Raw genomic sequence first — 24,071 nt, 5'->3', positions numbered from 1 at the left:
ATTAACCATCACAAATGGCTGTAGGAAACCTGAAGAAAGCAGCAACCCGCATTGAACAATGTAGAAATGCCCGAAGTGTAGTAGCAGATGATAGAGAAAGAAATAAATATCTTAAATAACTGGTAATTCAGAAATACATATATTATGTAAGTCTACAAGATCCAGCAGAATATTACCTTACTCAAGGGGTCAAAGAGACACAGTACTCACAAAAGCTATCCAGAATGTGCTAGTGAGAGACATAGGGATGGATCAACACATGTGAATCAATTAATGTGATACATCACATAAACAAATTAAAAAGTAAGAATTATATGATCATATCAATAGATGCAGAAACAGCCTTCGACAAGACACAGCATCCATTTATGATCAACTTAACAAAATTAGTATAGAAGGAAAATATCTTAATATAATAAAGGCCATATATGACAAACACTCAGCCAACATTATATTTAATGGTGAAAACCTAAAAACCTTTTCTCTAAGATCAGGAACAAGGCAAGGCTGTCCATTATCACCACTGTTATTCAATATAACATTGGAAGTCCTAGCCAGTGCAATCAGACAAGAGAAAGATATAAAAGGCATCCAAATAGGGAACAAAGAAGTCAAACTGTCACTATTTGCAGATGACATGATTCTCTATATAGAAAACCTTAAAAACTCCACAAGAACACTACTAGAAACAATAAACAAATACAATAAAGTCTCTGGATACAAAATCAACGTTCAAAAATACATAGTGTTCCTATACTCTAATAACAAAGTGTCAGAAAAATAAGTGGAAAAAAACATTTCCTTTTGCAATTGCAACAAAAATAATAAAATACCTAGGAATAAATTTAATAGAAGAAGTGAAGGACCTATGTGATGAAAACTATAAGACCTTATTAAAAGAAATCGAAGAAGTTACAAAGAAATGCAAATATATCCTGTGTTCTTGGATTGGAAGAATCAACATAGTTAAAATGACCATATTATCTAAAGCATTATAAAGATATAATGCAATCCCCATCAAAATCCGATTGGTATTTTTTTAAAGAAATGGAACAAAAAATCATCAGATTTGTATGGAAGCACAAAAGACCCGAATTGCCAAAGCCATCCTGAGGGAAAAAAAAAAAAAAAATGAGGCTGGAGGCATCACTCTGCCCAACTTCAAATTATACTACAAAGCAACAGTAATCAAAACGGCATGGTATTGGCAGCAAAATAGACACATGGACCAGTGGAACAGAATCGAGAGTCCAGAAGTAAACACATATTTATATGGGCAAATAATTTTCGACAAAAAAGCCAAAAACATACAGTGGAGAAAGAAAAGCCTCTTCAATAAATAATGCTGGGAAAACTGGGAAGCCACCTGCAAAAGAATGAAACTAGACTGTTGTCTATCACCATACACCAAAACTAACTCAAAATGGATTAAGGACCTGAATATAAGACCTGAAACTACAAAATGCATAGAAGAAAACATAGAAACTAAACTCAACGACTTCGGACTGAAAGAGGATTTTATGAATTTGACCTCAAAGACAAGGGAAGTAAAAGCTAAAACAAATGAATGGGATGAAATCAAACTAAAAAGCTTCTGCTCAATAAAAGAAACCTTTAACAAGATAGAGAGAACCATCTGAATGGAAAAATATATTTGCAAGCAACATCTCTGATAAGGGCCCAGTATCCAAAATATGCAAAGATATCATACGACTCAATAACAACAACAACAAAAACAAACTATCCAATCAAAAAATGGGCAGAGGCCCTGAACGGATACTTCTCCCTAGAGGACATACAAATGGCCAACAAATATATGAAAAGATGCTCAATATCGCTAGCTATTAGGGAAATGCAAATCAAACCACAAAGAGATACCATCTCACCCCTGCTAGAATAACTATAATCAACAGGACAAGTAATAACAAATACTGGAGAGGATGCGGAGAAAAAAGAACCCTCATACACTGCTGATGGCACTGCAAATTGATATAGCCACTATGGAAAACAGTATGGAGGTTTCTCAAAAAACTAAAAATTGATCTACCATATGATCCAGCAATCCCTCTCCTGGATCTTTACCCCTAAGACTTGATAATCCATCTTCAAAAAGATATTTGCACATCGATGTTCATAGCAGCATTATTCACAGTGGCCAGGACATGGAAGCAATCAAAGTGTCCTATGATAGATGATTGGCTAAAGAAGCTGTGGTACATATATACAATGGAATATTACTCAGTCATAAGAAGTGATGAAATATTGCCATTTGCAACAACATGGATAGACCTCGAGATAATCATGTTAAGCGAAATAAGCCAGACAGAAAAAGTTGAAAATCACATGACATCACTTATATGTGGGATATAAACCTAAAAGCAACAAATGATCAGGACAAACAGAGACTCATGAACATGGACAATTGACTAGTGGTTACCAAAAGGTAGAAGGGAGGGAAGGGGGGAGGTAGATGGTAGAAAAATTTAAATCATCTCTTCAAATATAAAAATAAATAAAGTAAATTTTAAAAAAATAAATTAAACTAAAAAATGTATAAATTAAAAAAAGGAATATGCTGGTGAGATGACACGAGCATAACTAAGATTTTTTTTTTAATGCTTTCCTCTATAGGGCAGAAATAATAATAGGTGATGTAATTACAGAGTCCAGCTTGTTAGCATTCATAGGGAAGCTGTAGTCTCAAAGTAATACAGGCCAGAATATAGTGCTTAATCAGTGGTCATAATTCTATAAAGAACAGAAAGTTTAAAATGAGCAGCCAGAAAGATTTGACCAAAAGGGAGTAGTGGAAAGGGAATAGTTTGCTTACAGAATATGGCACTCTTAGGAACAACATAGACAAGAACAAAAAATATTCTACTTAATATATGCAATCAAATAAATGTAAGAATAGACAATTGGGTAGCTGAGGGCCATCATCACAATACATTTCACAATCTAATTTTCAAGTTCCATAGTCAAGATGATTTTAAAATCTAGGACACATGATAAAAAAGATAGGCAAGCCTCTAGACAGAAGGACACTGTAACATCATAGCAAGTATTTATATTGATTCTCTCAGTTCTGTCTTAATGAAAGCTATGGTTAGTCACATAGGTGACTATACACTGGAGAAAGGGGGGAAAAACAGATCTTTTGAAAACTATTGAGCAGAAGTTCTAATTAAACTTTGATAATCATAGACCCAAACTGTTATCAAGACCTACTTCTTAAAGTAGGAGCTTACATTGGTCAACTAATGAACAAATTTCTTGCTCATGTTTGGCTCAGGTGATTACACCCAGTGAATATTTCCCCAGTCCCTGAGTGGATAATTAGGAATTATTATACTTGGCAGTTGGATAAATCATACATTTTGTCCTTGCTATGTGGGGTAAAATCTATCTATTCTAGAAGGAAAGTCTGAATGGAAACATCTGAAATATCCTACTCCTGGTAAGACAGCAGAAGAAGTTATGTTATATTCTGGAGTGAGGGTGTAGATAATGTCATCACTGAAGATCTTAAAGATACAAGAATATTTGGTCCCCGTATTAGTTTGCTAGGGCTGCCATAACAAAGGACTACAGAGTGAGTGGCTTATATAACAGAAATTTATTTCCTCACAGTTCTGGAGTTTAGAAGTCTAAGATCAAGACACTGGCAGATTTGGTTTCTTCTGAGGCCAAATCTTTGGTTTGCAGATGGCCACCTTATCACTATGTGTTCACACGATCTTTCATCTGTACACGTGCATTCCTGGTGCCTGTGTACGCAATCTATTATTTATTTATTTATTTATTTATTTATTTATTTATTTATTTATTTTTTTTTTATTTTTTGTAGAAAGACAACAGTCAGAATGGACTAGGGCCCGCCCTAAAGGCCTCAGTTTAACTTAATCATCTCTTTACAGGCCCATCTCCAAATAGTTATATTCAGATGTACTGGGCATTAGTGCTTCAACACATAATTTTTGGGGGAGAAGGAATATAATTCAGTGCATAACAGTCACTATAGTTTCTGGTGTAATTAGCCTACCTAACAACTGCAGAAATCAGTGAGATTATTGAAAATAAATGTATTCTACTGAAATTCCAACCAAATAGTAGCCCTGATTTCAGCTGGTATATTTAACATAGCATTATTGTTAAAGAAGATGAATAAAGCCTTGAATACATAGTATGTGGTAATTTATTTGACAAATATGATTACTTCCATAACACTTAAAATGAATATCAGAGAGTTTGCATTCACATAACAGAAAATAATATTCATTGCATTTTACCTCACGGCTATATTAATTCTACCATTTTCTGCTGTAATACAGTCTGAAAAGATCAAGGAATCCTGGATATCTCTAAAAACCTCATACTGATAATTACATCAATATCAACATACTGATTGAATAAAAATCAAGAGATGACTAATACACTAGATACCTTGATAAGTCATGTTCATTTCAGAGGATGGGAGAGAAAATTTATTAAGATTCTGATACCAGATATCTTAGTGAAATTTAGGCATCCAGTGACCAAGGACATGCCAGGATATTCTCTCCTAAATATAAGACAATTTACTACATCTCTTGTCTCCTACCACAAATATTGAATCACACTGTATTGTACTTTTTGTATTCTGAAACCAACAAATTTCATTCCTAGGACTATTGCTTCAGACCATATATATTGTGCCATGGGAGACTTCTAGCTTTGAATAGAGCCTGATGAAAGAAAAGATTATATTTCACGTCCAAGCTTTTGTTCAAACAGCCCTGCCACTTAAGCCATAAGATCTGGCAGATCCTAAAGTGTTGGATCTATCAGTGGTGGAAAAAGATATCATGCGGAGCTTATGGTAAACTCCAGGGGAAAAAAAAATCACAAAAAATCCTAGAATTCTGGAGCATGCATATAGTATCTGTACAGAGTATTGTATGTCTTTTGAAAACGGGTCCTGTTATGTTACTATACCCAGACAAATATATTTCACCATGGGGCATCAAATGCTCATGCATCTAAAACTGTCTTTTTGAGTAGAGAGGAAAGTTATGGTTTTGGGACAACTTTGTATATCAAAATTAGAAGATCTATCTTCTTATTTCATTGTGTGTGTATTCAAATAGATGGAAATATTGTGTGTCAAAAGATAAACAGTAGAAATTTCTAGGTAATGTATTAGGATTATAGCTGTTTTCTCATTGATATTTATTTGATTTCTTTCTATCCTATTTGCATTTTTAACATGTCTAAATGAACTTACATTACTTGTGCATTCAAAATGTGACCAAATATTTAATAAGCTATGCTTTGTAGATAGATATTAACTTACAGGTAAATGAAGACTTGATAAATGAAGAAATTCTTAGAAAGAATGATGATTTTCTCTTATGCATTCAGAAGCCTCGTTGTTCCATGTTTCCCTCTAGTTGGTACTTTCTTGAAAACCAGAATTGTTTCTTTTATTCTTTTCTTGTGCCAAGCAAAGGAAAACATATTCTGGTGCTCCTTAAAATATCATCAACCTTGTATTTTAATGTTTTAGGTATGTGTGCTTTAGTATGTATATATATTTTAAGTCAATCACACTTATAATAATTTTTTGTTATCTGTTTGGCTTACAAATATAGATATATGTTTATTAGAATTAATGCCAAAAAAAATATTTACCGTACTGTTTTAACAAAAATATTTAAGCAATTTCTACATATTTGGTTTTGGTGGCTTTTATAACATTGTTACACATCATTTACTTCACTTCAAATGACTAATCTGTACTTTGAGAAGATAATATAGTTAGTATATTACTGGCCAAATACACAGAAAAAAATAAATGCTTAATAGGGGTAAAAGGAGTAAAACATTTGATGACAGAAGGAAATTTAACTTTGGGTGGTAAACACACTATGCGATAACATATGATGTATTATGAATTGTACACTTGAAATCTATTTGATTTTATTAACCAATGTCACCCCAATAATTTTAATAAACACACACACAAACTGTTCATTAAGCCAACCAAACAAATCACTTCGTTTTCAAAATATTAATATAACCTTGGTGTCAAGTGTATTGATGTACTAACCAAAAGATTTGTTACTTCTAAACACTTTCATGTAACAAAAGGTTGTGAGAAAATCTAAATAAAAAATCAAAATTCCCTTACTGATTTTATGAAAATTATATGATCATCGTGTTTTTGTTCATATTTAAATCTAGTACTCTGACCATTAATATTAATTTAATGTTAATTAGATAATAATTATATTAATCATGGTACTTGAATTTTGGAGACATTATTTGATGGTAGCCAATAATAATCATTATTATTAAAGTCAGCTGGTGTTTTTTGTCTTTTTACATATTTCAAGCTGAGCTACTTTGCTGTTGCCCTATTTAAAAAGATTATGTTTTATTTTGTTAGTGTATGGGAACATATTTTTTATATTTAAAATTTAGAGACATGATCAAGATGCTTTAAGTGAGCCACTATTGTAATATCATTTGGCAATTGGAATGTTGTTTTACTTTTTAAAATCTTTTATATTCCTACTATAGACTTCAACAAAGGATCAACAAAGTCATTTTGAGTGAATTAATGTTTGTGGCTATGTAGATTTTACAAATGAAATACAAATAAAATATTAACACTTCAATCAGTTTTCCATTTATTTGATTTTTTTATTACATACTCTATTATACATAAGATTCACTGACTGTTTAATTTGAAAAAAATTAATTCTCTGTTTAATGTAGTTGACTTTTATAATGGATGAAGTATGGATAATCTTTGACATCTTGACATGGAGAATATACTGGAAAAGTTTTCTCTGTCAAAATTATGCTTGATACTGACACTGATTATGTATCTGAAATCCATAGTTAAGTTTCTTCTCTAAAGACAGCTAATAATATGTAAACATCCTCTAAAATGGACAAAATTAAGTAATTATTTTCCATAAAACCCTTAGCTAAATTTAGTTTCTTAATCTTGGATACAGAGCATAGAGATAATGGGGCAATAGCATTATTTTTAAGATAAGGAGAGGAGGAAAAAAGAAGTAAAGATCAATGCAAGATGAATTTCTTGGCCCAAGTAGAGTTCCTCAGTGGAAGATCCTTGAGTACATGGCCAGAAAGAAAGAATAACTTATTGAAATACTGTTACTTAAATTTGAGAACAGATGTACAGAAAAAAAAAAAAATTAGAAGGGTGTTGAAGTTTTACCTACTTCACCATTTTGCCAAGGATGGGCAATGGCATTTGCAACTATGCAAGTATATTCTAAGCCTCTCTGCAAGGAACACTTTCCTGAAAGATTTATGTTAATGAAGTATTTTCACATTTCGGGTACCCTAATATCTATTTAAAGGTATGAAAACTTGAAATATTATATTCAAAAGTTGGCCATTTATATTCACAGTAATCTCACACTTTTTTAAAAGTGTTTATGAAAACTTCCATGCACCAAAATGTCACTTGGTGCCCTGCAAAACCATTTTGTAGTGCTACCTTAATAAACCATTAAATATTTTTATATATTTTATTTTATTTGTTTCAATTATACAGTATAATGGTTAGAGATTTATATAATTTATGAAGTGAACTTCCCAATTACTCTGGAATCCATCTTAATACTGTACATAATCATTACAATAATATTGACTATATTATTATTAAAAATTTTAATTCCTCTTAGAGACTTTTAACTTTGCTAAAATATGTTGATGCAAATTTACAAAATTAGCTAGTTAGTTTCATCATTAAGAATTGACCATTGAAAGCCAGTCAGCAGATGATTGACTGACTTCTGTCTGAGCCAAAGCAGAACCTAATCTGGGGTCATATCTGAGAATGACACACCCAAAGAGCAGACTGAGAAAGCACAAGAGCCCTTTTAAAGTGAATCCTACTCTGTAGGGTCAGCCACTGCATAATAGCTCTTCCACTGGTCATGGCCAGTCATCACAACTAATCAGCCTGAGGGTCAATCCCTCCCACCCATGAGCAAACAGCAACCAAGGCTCAACTACAACATGAGGACACATACAACTCATACAAGGGACATACCTGGAATAGCCGGTGACAAAGGAAGTTTGCACCACTGGGACCCACAGCACACCTACTACGTAAGGCCAGTCTATTAAGACTGGGAAACAGAGTGGCCCTATCTAATACTTAAAACAAACAAAAATAGGCACACACACAAAAAAATATGTCTCAAATGAAAAAACAGAACAAAGTTCCAGAAAAAGAACTCAACAAAATGGAGACAAGCAATCTACCAGATGCAGAGTTCAGAACACTGATTATAAGAATGCTTAATGAACTTAAGAGAATAGTAGATGAACTCAGTGAGCATTTTAGCAAAGAGATAGAAAGCATAAAAGTGGAGATAAAAAAAAAGAAAACATAAAAAAGAACCAGTCAGAAATGAATAATACAATAACTGAAATAAAGAATAACTTAAGAGGAAACAATAGTAGATTAGATAAAGCAGAGGATAGAATCAACGATTTACAAGATATGGTAGAAGAAAAAACCCAATTAAAACAATAACAAGAAAAAATAATACAAAAAATGAGGATAACTTAAGGGGCCTCTAGGACAACATCATACCAACATTTGTATCATAGGGATATCAGAAGGAGAAGAGAGAGAGCAAGAAATTGAAAACCTACCTCAAGAAATAATGACTGAAAATTTTCCTATCCTGGTGAAGGAAATAAACATACAACCTGAGGAAGTGCAGAGTCCCAAACAAGAAGAACCCAAAAAGGCTCACAGCAAGACACATCATAATTAAAATGCCAAAGGTTAAAGACAAAGAGAATCTTAAAGACAGTAAGAGAAAAGCAGTTAGTTATCTGTAAGAGAGCTTCCATAAGATTGTCAACTGATTTCTCAACAGAAACTTTGGAGATTAGAAGGGATTGGCAGGAAATAGTCAAAGTGACAAAAAGCAAGGACCTACAACCAAGATTACGCTACCCAGAAAAGTTATCATCTAGAATCTAAAGACAGATAAAAAGTTTTCAGAGGAAAAAAAAAAATTATAGGAGTCCATCATCACCAAGCCAGTTTTACAGGAAATGTTGGAAGGACTTCTTTAAGAATAAGAAGAAAAAGAAAAGAAAAGAAAAGAAAAAAAACCTCAAAAATATGAATAGTAAAATAGCAATAACTATATATCTAGCAACGATTATTTTAAATGTAAATGGATTAAATGCTCCAATCAAAAGATAAGATAACTGAATAGATAAGAAAACAAGACCCTTAGGTATACTGCCTACAAGAGACTCATTTCAGATCGAAGGACACACATAGACTGAAAGGGATGAAAAAAAAAATATTTCATGAAAATGAAAACAAACAAAAAACCTGGGTTAGCGATACTCATACCAGACAAAATAGACTTTTAAAACAAAGGCTATAACAGGAGACAAAGAAAGATCCAATTATTCCACTTCTGGGTATTTATCTGAGAAAACCAAAATACTACATTGCAGCTTCACTTACAGTAACCAAGATATGGAGATATTCTGGGTGTCCATCAATTGGTAAATGGATAAAGAAGAGGCAATATATATACACAATGTAATGTTACTCAGCCTCAAAAAAAAAGAATGAAATCTTGCCATCTGCAACAACATGGATGGACCTAGAGTGTACTGAACTAAGTGGAGTAAGTCAGACAGAGAAAGACAAATGTCATATGTGGTATCTAGAGAACAGGATAAACAACAACAACAACAAAATCTCCAGAAACTAGCTTATTGATACAGAGAACATTTTAATAATTGCCAGATGGGGGAGTGAGAAGATGAGTGAAGAGGGGGGAGATTAAGAGGTACAAACTGATAATTCCAAAATAGTATAGCATAACGAATATAGTCAATAATATTGTAATAATTATGTGTGATATCAGATAGTTACTGGATTTATTGTGATGATCACTTCATAAGTTATATAAATGTCTACTCACTGTGTTGTACACCTGAAACTAATACTATATGTCAACTATAATGAAAATATAAAAATATAAAAATTAAAAAAATATTTATAATAAAATATCACATTTGTTTTAATTTTATTAAAATTTGTACGTATTCTATGAAAGGACATTTTTTTCCCTTTATTTTGCTGTCGCAGTTGTTAATACATAAAATACTAATGTCTATAAAAAAATTAAAACATTTTAACACCAATATTTGAAATTGATACATAATAACTAGGAAATAAAAATATAACAAATATCTATGATTTTGAATTACCGCAAATTGTGGCGGTTCTATTTCTCTATCCTCAGAAAATAAAATCATGAGCTCATTTACAGTTTCATCCTACTTGTTCTGTCTACAGGATTTAAGATTCTTAATTATTTATTATTTCATTTTTTTGTTTGTTTGTTTCCATGACATTATTCACTTGTTAAATCTTTTCTTGCCCATTTTTCCTCAGTTTATATTGTGGATTTATCTTTCTTGTCATCGAATTTAGTGTTGATCTGATTTTCCAGTGTTGATCCAGATTTCCCCCCTTGTCCTCTTTGATAATCTTTCTTATCATTTGTAAATTAATAACATATGGGCAAACTCTGGCCCCAGAAATATTTAGTTTAGCATTTGCAATATTAAACAACAACAAAAAGGATTTAAATGGCTTTCAAGGAGAGCATGTACTTTTCATATAGGCTATGGTTTTCATCTTCCTTCATTCATCCTATACTCATTTCTTTCATATAACATGACTTTGGGATCCCAACTCTGCATAGACTTTTGGGCAATCTTATTCACTTATTATTATTTAATTATTATGTATTTTTTTAAAATATTTAATTAGTTTCAACTATAGAGTACATTGGTTAGACATCTATATAGTTCATAAAACAATTCCTCCAATCGCTCCCTCCCTCCCCCGACCCTCCACCTAGCCAACATATTAATGCTAACTGCATTCCCTATGCCGTGCTTCCTATCCCTGTGACCATCCATCAGCTACTAATTTGTACTCCTTTAACTCTTCACTCCATTCTCCCAGCCAGATTGGTTTCAGTGATTTGAGTAATACAGAATACATTAGCTAAGTGAATTTTTCAGTACGACCATATAGAATAGGAAAGAGTAAAAATTAATGCAATGAAATATACTAAAAACATTTCTCAAAGTTCTCTGTTTTGAACAAGTAATGTGCCTGTGAAGTTTTCTGATATTCTTCAAAGATGATCTAATGAGTTCATTTACTCAGGAAACATTTACTGAGAAAAGATTAAATACAAAGCACTATACTAATGACAATGAGAGAATATAATTATTAATTAAAGATAGTTTTCCCCATTATGCTTATTATCTGGTGAAAAGAATCAACCTATATACAACAAACAACACAAAACAAAATGTAATAAATGCTATAATAATGTTTCAAAATGTATCATGGAAATAGAAAAAAGTTATTAATTTTGATTCAAGAGTAACCAGGAAAGTATAAGATAAAGAATGAAAAATGGACTTAATTTGAATGATGAGAAAAAAACTCTGTAAAGGTAGATTCAATGGTTATTTTAAAATGGAAAGTATATAGGAAATAGTAAAACATAATATTTAATACCAAGTCTCTGAACCTAGACTTTCTGAGTTTAAATCCCAGTCTCACACTTCTTTTTTTAGATTAAACAATTTTATTTCACAGTATATTTAAAATACAAAGACACTATATTCTCCACATAAAAAAAAACATGTGTTCAGATACTTATACATTCTAAAAAATTATTACATAGATCCTCTCAAAGAAAAATGTACCACATTAAATGGCCAGTGAGGTTTCTTAGAAGAAACTTGCATTTGGACTACTTTCTAAAAAATACCATTTGACCACTTTGCACCTTTTGTTTAAAAGTATAGATTATTGTCATTAATATGTGTTCCTGCATTCTTACTTTGATAATACACATATAGATGGCCTTATCCTTTAATGTTTCATTGATTTATCAGCCTCTTCTGCAGGTTCATCAACAAGTTCAACAAGCTTTGCCCTTCTTTGTGGTCTTTAAGACTTTTTAATAAGTGGAGGAAACATTATCATCATCATAGATCATAAACTCTAATTCTTTAACAACAATTCCAATAGAAACATTGTTTGTAGTTTCTGCTCTGCATGAAGTGTCTCTCTTAAGGTTGACAGATCATGTTTAACCAGTGTATTTAAATTTTACTTCATAAACTCAGACATATATTTCTCTAAGTAAGTAGAAGCTGATTGAGAACAAGTTCCAGTGTACACAACTCAGTAGTCAAAATTGTTATTAAATTAACAGGTTTGGAAAATATGAGGGCTCATATTTTCATAACCAGCAATAAATAGCTCAACACCTGTGGACTCCAGTTATATCGTGTTAGTATCTAGGTTTTGCTTCTAATTAAAGATACAAGAAGAGACACTGGAAGAAGTCTGTAATAAAAAGTCTCCGGGTACATAAAAGTACATGACAGCCTAGCATCAGCAGTAAGCCCACACTGAAACCATACTGAAATACCAATATGATTGTCATCATGGACTGCATATGTATATATGTATATATATTCTTTTTTTTTCCTTGATAGCAGCAAGCTCTGATTGTGTTCTCTTCAATGTAATCAACATTGCATGAGTTTTCTATTTCAGAGAAACTGGCTGAATCTTGTCTGCCAGCTTTCACTGAATATTCAGTTTAATGAATTTTTCCCTAAAGGCTTCAACAGTGACATCATTGTCCTACTGGTTGTGAAATATGGTTCTAGTTTTGGTCCTGGCTGTCACCTCCTACAATGCTGTGAATCAAGGATTTCCAGGCCCACACTTTATTGGCTATGTGCCCTTGAGCAATGCTCTGAATCTTTTTATGTTTTAGGTTCTTTATTTATAAAATAGTGCTGATAACATTAACTTTTATAGGTGTGCTGCAGGATCAGTTGAGTTGATGTGTGTAAAACATTAAGAACTGTGCTTGATATATATTTATCCTATATAAAGATTTGCAGTCATTGGGTCACCATCATTATAATCATTATTATCTTCATAATTTCATTATTATATGTTTCAGTAGAAAAAAATAGAACTTGGAATATAAGTACTTAACAAAGACATTAAATAAATCAGTAAATGAAAGAAAAAGGGAAAATGAGTTCAATCAAATCAGAGAAGACTCTGAATGCTAGTTTATGGCATTTGACCTTTATTTGTAAGCAGATGTACAGTAATGATTTGTTGATGCTTAAAATAAAAATATTAAATAATGTATGCCAATTTTGTGATTGTATTTATTTATAAATCAATTTAACTTATCTGTAATATATAACATTTTTGTTCAGTATCATTGTTACTTTGATTTCATATGCATATTCAGGATTCAAATAAGTTAATTATCTGAAATTGAGAGAAAAAAATCATACTGTTATGCTGACTTTTAATTATTTTTCTTCTTGATGAAAAGTCAGCTAATTTGTTTATTTCATAAGAATGATAACTTTGATAAAATGTTTTCTGAGCCCTACTCTACAAATTTTAGTGTATAAATAATTTATTTCTATTTTCTCAGACATAGTATTCTAGGAATAAATGATTTTTGCTCCTCTAAAAACATTTCAAGTATTAAAACTAAAACAATTCATATAGTCAAATTTCAATAAAATATTCATTACAAGTGTGTAATCCTCTTCCTGGAACAGTTGCCACAAAAATTAACTCTGAAAACCACTCCATTTGCATAATTAATTTTTCTCAATTGGGCTTCACTAATTTTGATTCAGAAATAACAGAACCAAAAATAAACTTAAAAATGCTTTAATGGAATATTACTATCTTATTAGGAAAAGAATATAATATAAACATCAATAATTTTTTTTTTAATGCTATGATGCTTATTCGGAGACAAATCAGACTATCACATTGGGATAGAGTGGATAAAATAAAATAAAATAATAAAATAAATAAAATAAAATAAAATAAATGCCATATGGAATTTTTATGGCACAGTATTATTAAAAAATGCACAATTTCTAACTGATTTAATTCAGTTTCTATTTCTAGGAGATGACAAATTTTAGTCTTTAAAATTTAATTGCTCAAGCAACTGATCAGAACTCTGAGACATTAAGAAACATTAAATAAATTTGGAGAAAATATGCTATTGTAAAATTTATTTTTTTAATAATATTCTACATTGCTTTTGCTAGAGAAGGACCAAAAGCAATTGAAACATTAAAAATGTCTCGTATAATTGTACTAAATATTTTCCAATAAATATAGTATAGTAAAATCTTTTGGAGACTGTAAAAGAGATATATTTGATGGTACAATATGGATATATTTTTCTAAAAGAAACTAAGAAATATATAACTGAACTTAAAAAAAACTTTCTAAACATGTGCACAAAATGAAAGTTAGAAAGTATTAACAGTGTAATCAATAATATAAACAATTATCAGAATGAGGTTAAGTATTCTTTAACTATAAATATCATATATTAAAAGTAATTTAGGCTGTACTGTGCTAACAACAACAAAAGTAACACAAAACTTCAAAATTCAAAGTAAACACATAAAGGTTTATATTTCACTTTAATTAAAACTCAATTCCAGCCAGACTGGCAATTTGCCAGGAAGATGATAATCCTCATACATTGAATTAATACTTTTCATTTTTATTTTGTGATTCCATCACATAAACATGGCTTTCATCATCATTAAAGAAAGGGAATAAAAATCATCAGATTTACAGAAAAGCTCTTTAATGCTTCATTCAGCCCAGAGGTATCACATGCCACTTCTGTTCACCACCCAGTGAACGGAATTAGTCACGTGAACTTTCCTGATAGGGACCTTAGTACTTTGGAGAGTACATGGATGTTCAGCAAGAAATAAAAATATCTGCAACAAATTTCATACATATACTCTTCTCCTAGACCACTTTCTTACATTATATAAACTTAAAATAGATTAAATAATTAAGTATAAGACTTGAAAACATAAAACCCTTAGTAAAAAAAAAAAAAAAATAGGCAGTAAATACTTTGACATCAGTATTAGCAATATTATTTTAGATATGTCTCATGTAAAAATGACAAAAATAAAACTGAACAAATGAGCCTACAGCAAACTAAAAAAGTTTTTGCATGGCTAAGGAAACTACTAACAAGATGAAAAGGCAATCTACTGAAAGGAAGAAGATGTTTGCAAATGATATATTTGAAAAGATATTAATATTTAAAATGTATAAAAAAAGCTTATACAACTCAATATTTCAAAAATCCAATTAAGAATAAGCAGAGGAACTCAATAGACATTTCTCCAAAGAAGACAAGCAGATGGCCAACAGATACATAAAAATGTACTAGAAATATAACTAATCATTAAGGAAATACAAATCAAAATCGCAATGATATATCACTTCGCATCTGTTAGAATAGTTATTATCAAAAAGAAAAATAAGTGTTGGTGAGAATATGGAGAAAAGAAAATCCTTGTGCACTGTTGGTGGAAATGAAAATTGGTACAGCCACTAGTAAACAGTATCGGTATTCTTCAAAAAGAAAACAAAAACACTAACTTGAAAGAATATAGGCTCCCCCATGTTCATTGCAACATTATTTACAATAGACAAGTAGATATAAAAATGTGGTATACATATACAATGGAACATTTTTACTCATAAAAAGAAGGAAATTCTGCCATTTATAACAACATCAGTGGACCTTGAGGAAACTGTGTGTGTAATATGCTGTCGAATCAAGTGTGAGTGATGTCCATAGCATCCTCAACAGCCATACACTACTCTTGTAGACTCATGGCTATGGCTTCTTTTATGGAGTCAATTCATCTCATTTTTTGTCTTCCTCTTTTCCTGTTGCCTTCTATTTTTTTAGCTTTATTGTCTTTTACAATGCTATTTGAAATAAGTCAAAGACAAATATTTATAGTCTTATATGTGGAATTAAATTAAAAAAAATAAAAAAACAAGCTTATAGATACAAAGAACAGATTGGTGGTTGCCAGAGGTGGGGGACGGGTGGTGACCAAATTGTGTGAAGGGGTAAAAAGTGGCAAATTTTTATTTATAAAATAAATAATCATAAGGATGTAATGTATGTCAAGGTGATTATAGCTAATAATACTGTGTTGTCTATTTGAAAGTTCCTGAGAAAGTGAAACAAAAGTTCTCATCACAAGAAAATAAATTTATAGATTTGTATGGTTATGGATGATAACTAGACTTATTGTGATGATCATTTTGCAATATATACAAATATTGAATTATTATATTATATACTTCAAACTAATATAAGGTTATATGTCAATTATAAATCAATAAAATATGATATTGCTAAAAAGATAGAAAAGTGAAGTAAAATAGAGCTCTCTGATATAGATCTGATGAATATGGTCAATTGATTTTCAACGAAGTTGAAAAATCAATTTTAAAAAGTAATCTTTAAAAAGTTAACTCAAAATAAATCATAAGCCTAAATACAATACATAAAACTATTATAATTTTAGAAAAATATAGCAACTCATCTTTAGTTTTGAATTTCACAAATAATTATTTGAATATGACACCAAAAGCAGAATCTGCAAAAGAAAAAAAAAATGTTAACTAGGCTTCCTCAAAATTTAAGATTTTTCCTCTACAGAAAACACTGTAAAGAGAAAGAAAAGACAATTTACAGAATATCATAAATTATTTGCAAATAATATAACTGATAAAGTACTTGTATCTTAAATATAGAAAGAACTCTCATAGATCAAAAAATAGGTATAAGCAATTAAAAATCGTCTTAGAATAGACGTCAAAAAAGATATACAGATTGCACATAAGCATATAAAAAGAAGCTAAACATCATAGTCTGTTAGAAAAATGCAAATTCAAACCAAAATTGCATATCACTATACTACTGTTAGAAAGGCTTAAGAAAAAAAAAAATCAGGCAATACCAAATGCTGATAAAAATGTGAAGTGATAGTTACTCTCATACACTGCTGGTGTGAATGAAACTTTTACAACCATCCTGGAAAGCAGTCTGGCAATTAAAAAAATTACACATAAAGTTTCCATACAATCCAGTAATTCATGGACAAAATTTAGTAAATGGTACAGAGATCCCCATATATTCACTGCTCCCCAACACGTACATAACCTCCTTAATTATCAACAACCCCCACTGGAGTGGTACATTCATTACAATTGATGGACCTACATTGACATGGCATTATCATTCAGAATCCATAGTTTGAATTAGGGTTTATTCTTGATGTTGTACATTCTGCGGATTTGGACAAATTTATAATGACATGTATCCACCGTCAGAATATTATACCAAGTAGTTTCACTGTTCTGAAATTTTCTGTTCTTTATTCATCTCTTTACCTCCCTTAACTCCTGGAAATCACTGTTATTTTTAATCTCTACAGTTTTGCCATTCCCAAAATGTTATATTGTTGAAATCATACAGTATGTAGGCTTTTAAAATGGCTTCTTTCATTTAGTAATATGCATTTAACTCTCTTTTATGTCTTTTCATGGCTTTACGGCTCATTTAATTTTAGCACTGAATAATATTTTGTCTGAATGTACCATAGTTTATTATCTATTTGTTTACTGAAGGATAATTTGGTCACTTCCACATTTTGGCAGTTATTTATAAAGTTGCTATAAACATCAGTGTACACATTTTTGTGTATACACAACTTTTCCATTACTTTGGGTAAATACCAAAAAAGTATGAGCAGAGGATGTTTAATTTTGTTAGAAACCACCAAAATATCTTTCAAAGTGCTGTATCATTTTGCATTCTTAAGAGAAATGAATGAGAGTTTCTATTTCACCATACTCTTAACAGAACATGGTGTAGTCAATGTTCTGGACTTTGGTCATTGTAGTAGGTATGTAGTGGTATCTCATTATTGCAATTTGCATTTCATTGATGAAACATGATATATAGCACCTTTACATATGTTTAGTTGCCATCTGCATATCTTCTTGGGTGAGGCAGTTGTTAAAGTCTGACTCGTTTAATCAGGATGTTTTTTGTTTGCGTGTTTTTATTATTTATTCATTAAAATTATTGGGGTGACATTGACTAATAAAATCAAATAAATTCCAAGTGTACAATTTAATATATATACAAATATGTGTGTGTATGTGTGTTCATCAGTAAATTTAAATTTACTTCCATCACAAATATTTGACCCCTTTTACCCCTATCTACTGTCCATTCCCCTTTGCAAATTTGGATCTTTGATTCTTCCCCTTTTCTGTTATTATTGTCTCAATTTGTCCCTATGTATGCTGAACTTTCATTTTTATCTTGTATTAACAATTCTCTACTTTTTGTTTAAGCTTATAATCCCCTGTTCTTAATAAATTTTGCATTCCTTTGCTTCTGTCTGCCTGCTAGTCATCTTACTCATACTTAAGTGTTCTTTTGTCATTTTGTTTCAGGAGGGTTGGCCCCTTTCAGTATTTACTGTAATGTAGGCCTCATAGTGGAAAATTCCATCAACTTTTGTATTTCTGGAAAGCTCTTTATTTCTCTTTCATATCTAAGGAAGAGCTTTGCTGGATACATTATTCTTGGCAGGTAATTCCTGTCATTTAAGTTTGAATATTTGGTTCCCCTCCTTTCTTTCTTGTAAGTTTTGTGCTGAAAAGTCTAACCACAGTCTAATAGATTTTCCTTTATAGATTTCTGTCTTCTTTTCCCTGATGTCTTGAGAATTCTTTCTTTGTCATTAACTTTTGATAATTTTAATATAATGTATCTTGGAGAAGTCCTTTATGGGTTGAGATAATTAAGTGCTCTATTAGCTTCCTAGATTCAAAGGTCTATCTCATTCTTTAGTTTTGGGAAATTCTCATCAACTATTTGTCTGAAAGTGCTTTCTAAAATCTTCTCCTTTTCCTCTCCTTCTGGAACACCCATTATTCTTATGTTTCCTTTCCTCATGGTATCAGCTAGTTCTTGTATTTCTCTTCCATTGTTTTTCATTTTTCGGTCTCTCTCTTTTTCCTTCTGAATTATTTGTAGATTTCTGTCTTCGATATCACTGATCCCTTTCTCCATTTGGTCAACTCTATTTCCCTAGCTCGCTATTTCATTCTTCATCTCTTTTAGTGTGCTCTTGATCTTCAGAAGTTCTATTTGGTTATTTCTGACAGTTTCAATCTCCTTGCTAAAAAACTCATTTTTCTGATCTAGTTGTTTTCTCAACTCCTAAAATTGTTGATATAATTTATTTTGGATCTCATCGAGTGTTTTTCAAAAGTATCATCTTGAATTGTCTGTCATTTAAGTCATATATTTCTATGTCTTTTAGCTTATTTTCTGGAGATTTTTTTCTCTCTTTCTGAGCTGTCTTGTCACCTTGATTGTTCATAGTGTTTAATGGACTCCCTCTGGGCATTAATGGGAGTGCATTCTGCTTTTTTTTTTTTTTTTCTTTTTCCCAGAGAGAAGATTTATTATATAGAGGTCTCTTTAGCCTTTTGCTAAGATTTTTTTTTCCTTTAATTTTCAATTAGTCGCGTCCAAGAGTTTTGGATTCCTGCTTTGATACTTAATAATGCTTTTATTTTTCCTTATAAATATCCCATCATGATCACTACCTTCCATCTCAGTTCCTGTCAATGTTAGCAACAGTTTCAGTAGCATTTGCTCAAATTCCCCTAGGGCTCCACAGTGTTAGGTCTTGGAGGATATGGGGCAGGGACAGTGCCCTCTGTGGTGGTGGGTGGGTGTTTTTTTATCTGACTTTCAGCCTAGCACTTTTGCAAGTGATGCTGCTAAGAACCTGCTATTACTCCTCTGCTTTTAGTTTCCACTTCGCTTTCTGCCCTGAAACCTGGGCTCTGCTTCGTGGAGCTCACGGATCCTTCAGGCAGAGCTTTTCAGGTTACCACCCATAACTCCTCCTCTCTCCCTCCTCCTGCAGGGAGCTCCAGATGAAAGAAGCAGCTTGTTTGTTCCTCCCAATCTACCACCAGATTTCCGTGGTCTGATCTCTAGAAGCTCTTATGTTCAGATCACTTGCTCAATTGTGCATGTGTTATTTGTTGAGTTTTAGATATTCAGCTCATTGTTATTCAAGGGGAGAGATCTGGTGACATCTCTCACTCTGCCATGCTTCTGATGTTACTTCCATAAGGAATATCAATCTTCAGTTTTCTTTCTTGTAATAACTGTTTTTTATTTAAGGATAATGCTGGCCTCATAGAGCGAGTAAGAAAGTGTTCCCTCTGTTTCTATCTTCTGAAAGAGATTTTCAAGAATTGATATAATTTCTTCTTAAATTTTTGGTAAAATTCACCAATGAGCCCATCTGGGCTGATGTTTTCTGTTTTAGAATATTATTAATTACTAATTCAAATTCTTTAACATATTTAAGGCTATTTATATTGTTTATTTCTTCCTGTGTGTGTTTTGGTAGATTGTGTCTTTAAAAGAACTTGTCCATTTTATATGTTTTCAAATTTGTGAGCACAAGGCTATTTATAGTAGTCTTTGATTATTCTTTTAATGTCCATGGAGCCTGCAGTGATGTCCATTCTTATCATCACAGTGTTATCTGCACATGTTATTCAATCCTTCATATACTAAAGTGGTAATTAAATCTGAAAACTTAATTAACTTAAGGGTTTTTTAGAAAAAAAAAATATATTTGAAAAAAAAAACAAAAACAAAAACAAAAAAAACACATCTGTAGTGCAGGAGTCCCAGGCCCAGAACTTGCATCTGGGCTTTGAATATTCCAAAAAAACACCAGGAGGATCACCAGGGGTGAGACATGTCATTTATTACCTATAAGGCAGGGAAGCTTCAGCAGCAGTTGATGGGAGCTGCAGGAAAAGGCACCCAGCCAAAGACAAGCAACATTTATTCCCAAGTGGGGAGTAGAAGTGGAAATACCTTTTTGGGGGAGCTGTTGCCTTCTCAAGTGGATTGGAGCAATATGTGCTGCTTAGTTACAGAAGCAAATAGTGTCCATGAGAATGGCCAACCAGCTACCTTCTTGAGTAGAGCAAGCAGATAATGTTCAAGGGAACAGCAGAAAACATCCTTGGGAGCAGGTACTGCCAAGAACTTTTTGTGCAATGCCTTCCTTATGGTTGCAGGCCAGGAAGCCATCTGTCTTCTGAGTACATGGAGGGACTATGTTCTGAGTTAATCCTACAACTTTATGGGTGTTACTGTGTACTTTCTATTACATCAAATCTGGAGACATATAATGTCTAGTTATCCCGTTTTTATAAATGTAAAGATTGATCCATTCATTCAGGTGTTGTCAGCCTGAACCTTCCATTTAAAAATTTTTCAGTAATCTTTCAACTAATAGTTTTAGCAATCATTGATGGTCATTGCTTGGAGCTATTTATTCATTAATGATTGAAAAAAAGGTCATTTTTTTTTCCTATAAATGCTTCTACATATTTATATTCTATAATGTTTAAATATAATTTTCTTCAGAAAGAAATCAGACCTCCTTGGAGAAATGTCTGACACCAGGTATGGAACTAGAAACATACAAGATGAATCCAAAACATGACAATATGCCTTAAAATAAGGCATCGCTTAGAAGCTACTGAGACCATATCAAAAAACTTTAAGAGACAACTTGAAGAAGCTCCCACTGGCCAAAATAGAGTAATACAAAAGTCAAAAATATTCACATATATATAGTGATTTCTGTTAAAATAATAAACAAGGAATCCTTTAAACTGAAGTGGCTCTAATACCTTGCTAGCTTAACAATCAAACTAAAACCAAAGCCAGAGTCAGTGTACTCAAATCCTAGAAAATAAATTTAAAACAACCGATCACAGACATCAACTAGGTTTTCTAAATAAGTCAACTGCTTAAACTATAGCCAATAAAATAACTTTCTTACTTTACTTCTATGTCTTCTCTAAAAAAATCTCTTCCTTAGCTTCTGTGAGTGGAGTGCTTCTAATCACCTTTGGTTTGCTGCTGCACAATTCAAATGCTCAATTAAATGTATGCTCAAATAAACACTTAAAAAATTTTAATATGCCTCAGATTACCTTTTAACCTATTAAATACATAAAATGTATGTATTCATAAATATACTTTAAAAAATCTTAATGTATCCTCTTTGTAGGCTGCTGGGGAATTTTTTTCTTTTTTTAATTTTATTAATTTTATTTTTTTTAATTTTTCATTTTTTAGCCTAGGCAACCCTTGGTTGACCTCACAGATTGCAAGGAACTTGTAAGTTTACAATCTCTTATTTTTTATTTATTTTTTTTATTTTTACGCCTACAGCACCTGGTCTTCCTAGATGGTCTCCTATCCAAGTACTAACCAGGCGCGACCCTGCTTAGCTTTCGAGGTCAGACTGGATAGGGCTTGTTCAAAGTAGGATGGTCGTAGACTGGGAATTTTTTTTTTCTTAATTAAAAAAGAAGTCAGATCTTACCCTGACTTTCCTGTACACATTATATTTCAGTACAACGCAATAGTTCATGAGCAAAATTCTTCTTTATGAGACAAATGGCAATTTATCCAGAGATATTCTGAAGCGTAGGATCAAGAGAAATGGGAATCTCAAGAACTACCCAAATCAAAGGAATCATGTTGTTCACAGTGATAAAACAGGAATGATAAAATATGGAGTGATAAAACTAGAAGATACACATTTGACGCCAACCATTTAACATATTAGTTATCGTACACTCTGCTATCTATGAGAGTGTTTCCAAACCTAAGTCAAAAGTTGGCATACTAAATAATCCGAGTTTTATACTTTGGGCTCTATGTGCAAAGGAGAGGGGCTTAATCTCTCTGGTTGTGGTGATACTGTTGGATAGGTTAGAAATTATTTGTTCAGTCAACAATTTTGCATACTTGAGGAAAATACTTATGGCTTTTCCTGTGTGAATATTACTTGGTATATGGCAGATGAGTTATTTAAGAACTGAGTAACTCTGAATTCTTGAAATATTTAAAATGGTTTGATATTCTGCTTAACAAAATAACTGATGCTTCTTTCAAAATCATCTTAACCTGAAGGGGATTTATGTCTCGAACACTACCAGAGTAATAATACTGCATAATACACTCCATTCTAATGATAAGGGTGAGTATGGGAGGAAAGGAACAGGGGTTATGTGTATAGATTTGAATAATAATGATGAATAATATTGTTGCTTCTCATTAAAGACAAGTTTATGGGCCACATGTATTTCGGGGTCATCTAAAATATATTCAAAAAGTACTCCATAGACCTATATCACTCAAAAGGGATTCAGTCCACAGCCATGGAACAGGATCGTGTAGCTTCCCCTTCCATGCCAGGCATTACACTTTAACTGATGGTCTATGAAGAGGTCTATGAGATCCTGAAACTAGAAATGCATGGGACACTTAGAGGCTATGCATTAATGAGTAGAGAAAAATTTAAATATTTAAAATTCAGTCTAACAATGGCCATACTTTCAAGTATTTCTCCTGTCTATAATAAAAATGTACTGTAGGCCAATAAGGTATGCATTTTTGCCTCTTTATTTTTTCTTTATGTCTCATCCTAGTTCTTTTTTTTATCTCATTTTTAATATATAATATACAATATTATTTTAGGTTTCATGTGCTTATTTTTTAGGCACAAAAAAGATCTAAGTAAATATACATGTTCATTAAAACATGAAAATTTCTTAATCTTATTTACACAGGCCCATGATCTTTTTTTTTTTCCTTCTTGCTTTAGTGAAATATAAAAGACAATTAGTTGCTCATATTTATATTGTACAATTTAAAATTTTATTTTTTGGGAGGGAAAGTAGGACTTTTTCTTATTTTTTTTTGTATTCTATTTCTTTATTTATATTTAACATTTTAATTTTTTATTTCCCCCCTCCTCCATTCCCCCTCCCCTCTGATAACCCCTAGTCCATTGTACATGTCCATGAGCCTCTATTTGTTTGTCCTGTTCACTTGTTCCTTTTAGGTTTATATCCCACATATAAGTGATATCATGTGATTTTCAACTTTTTCTGTCTGGCTTATTTCGCTTAACATGATTAT

General features: G+C 31.8%; 1 pseudogene; it reads right to left on the bottom strand.

Moving 5' to 3' along the window:
• Positions 1-11,971: 11,971 nt before the first annotated feature.
• LOC105292787 overlaps positions 11,972-24,071 on the bottom strand; it is a 54,148-nt pseudogene continuing 42,048 nt past the window's right edge.

This window comes from Pteropus vampyrus, unplaced genomic scaffold (genome assembly GCF_000151845.1).
Source record: "Pteropus vampyrus isolate Shadow unplaced genomic scaffold, Pvam_2.0 Scaffold63, whole genome shotgun sequence".
Lineage (NCBI taxonomy): Eukaryota > Metazoa > Chordata > Mammalia > Chiroptera > Pteropodidae > Pteropus > Pteropus vampyrus.
Note: the sequence above shows the minus strand (reverse complement) of the source record. Positions and strands in the feature narration are given on the sequence as shown.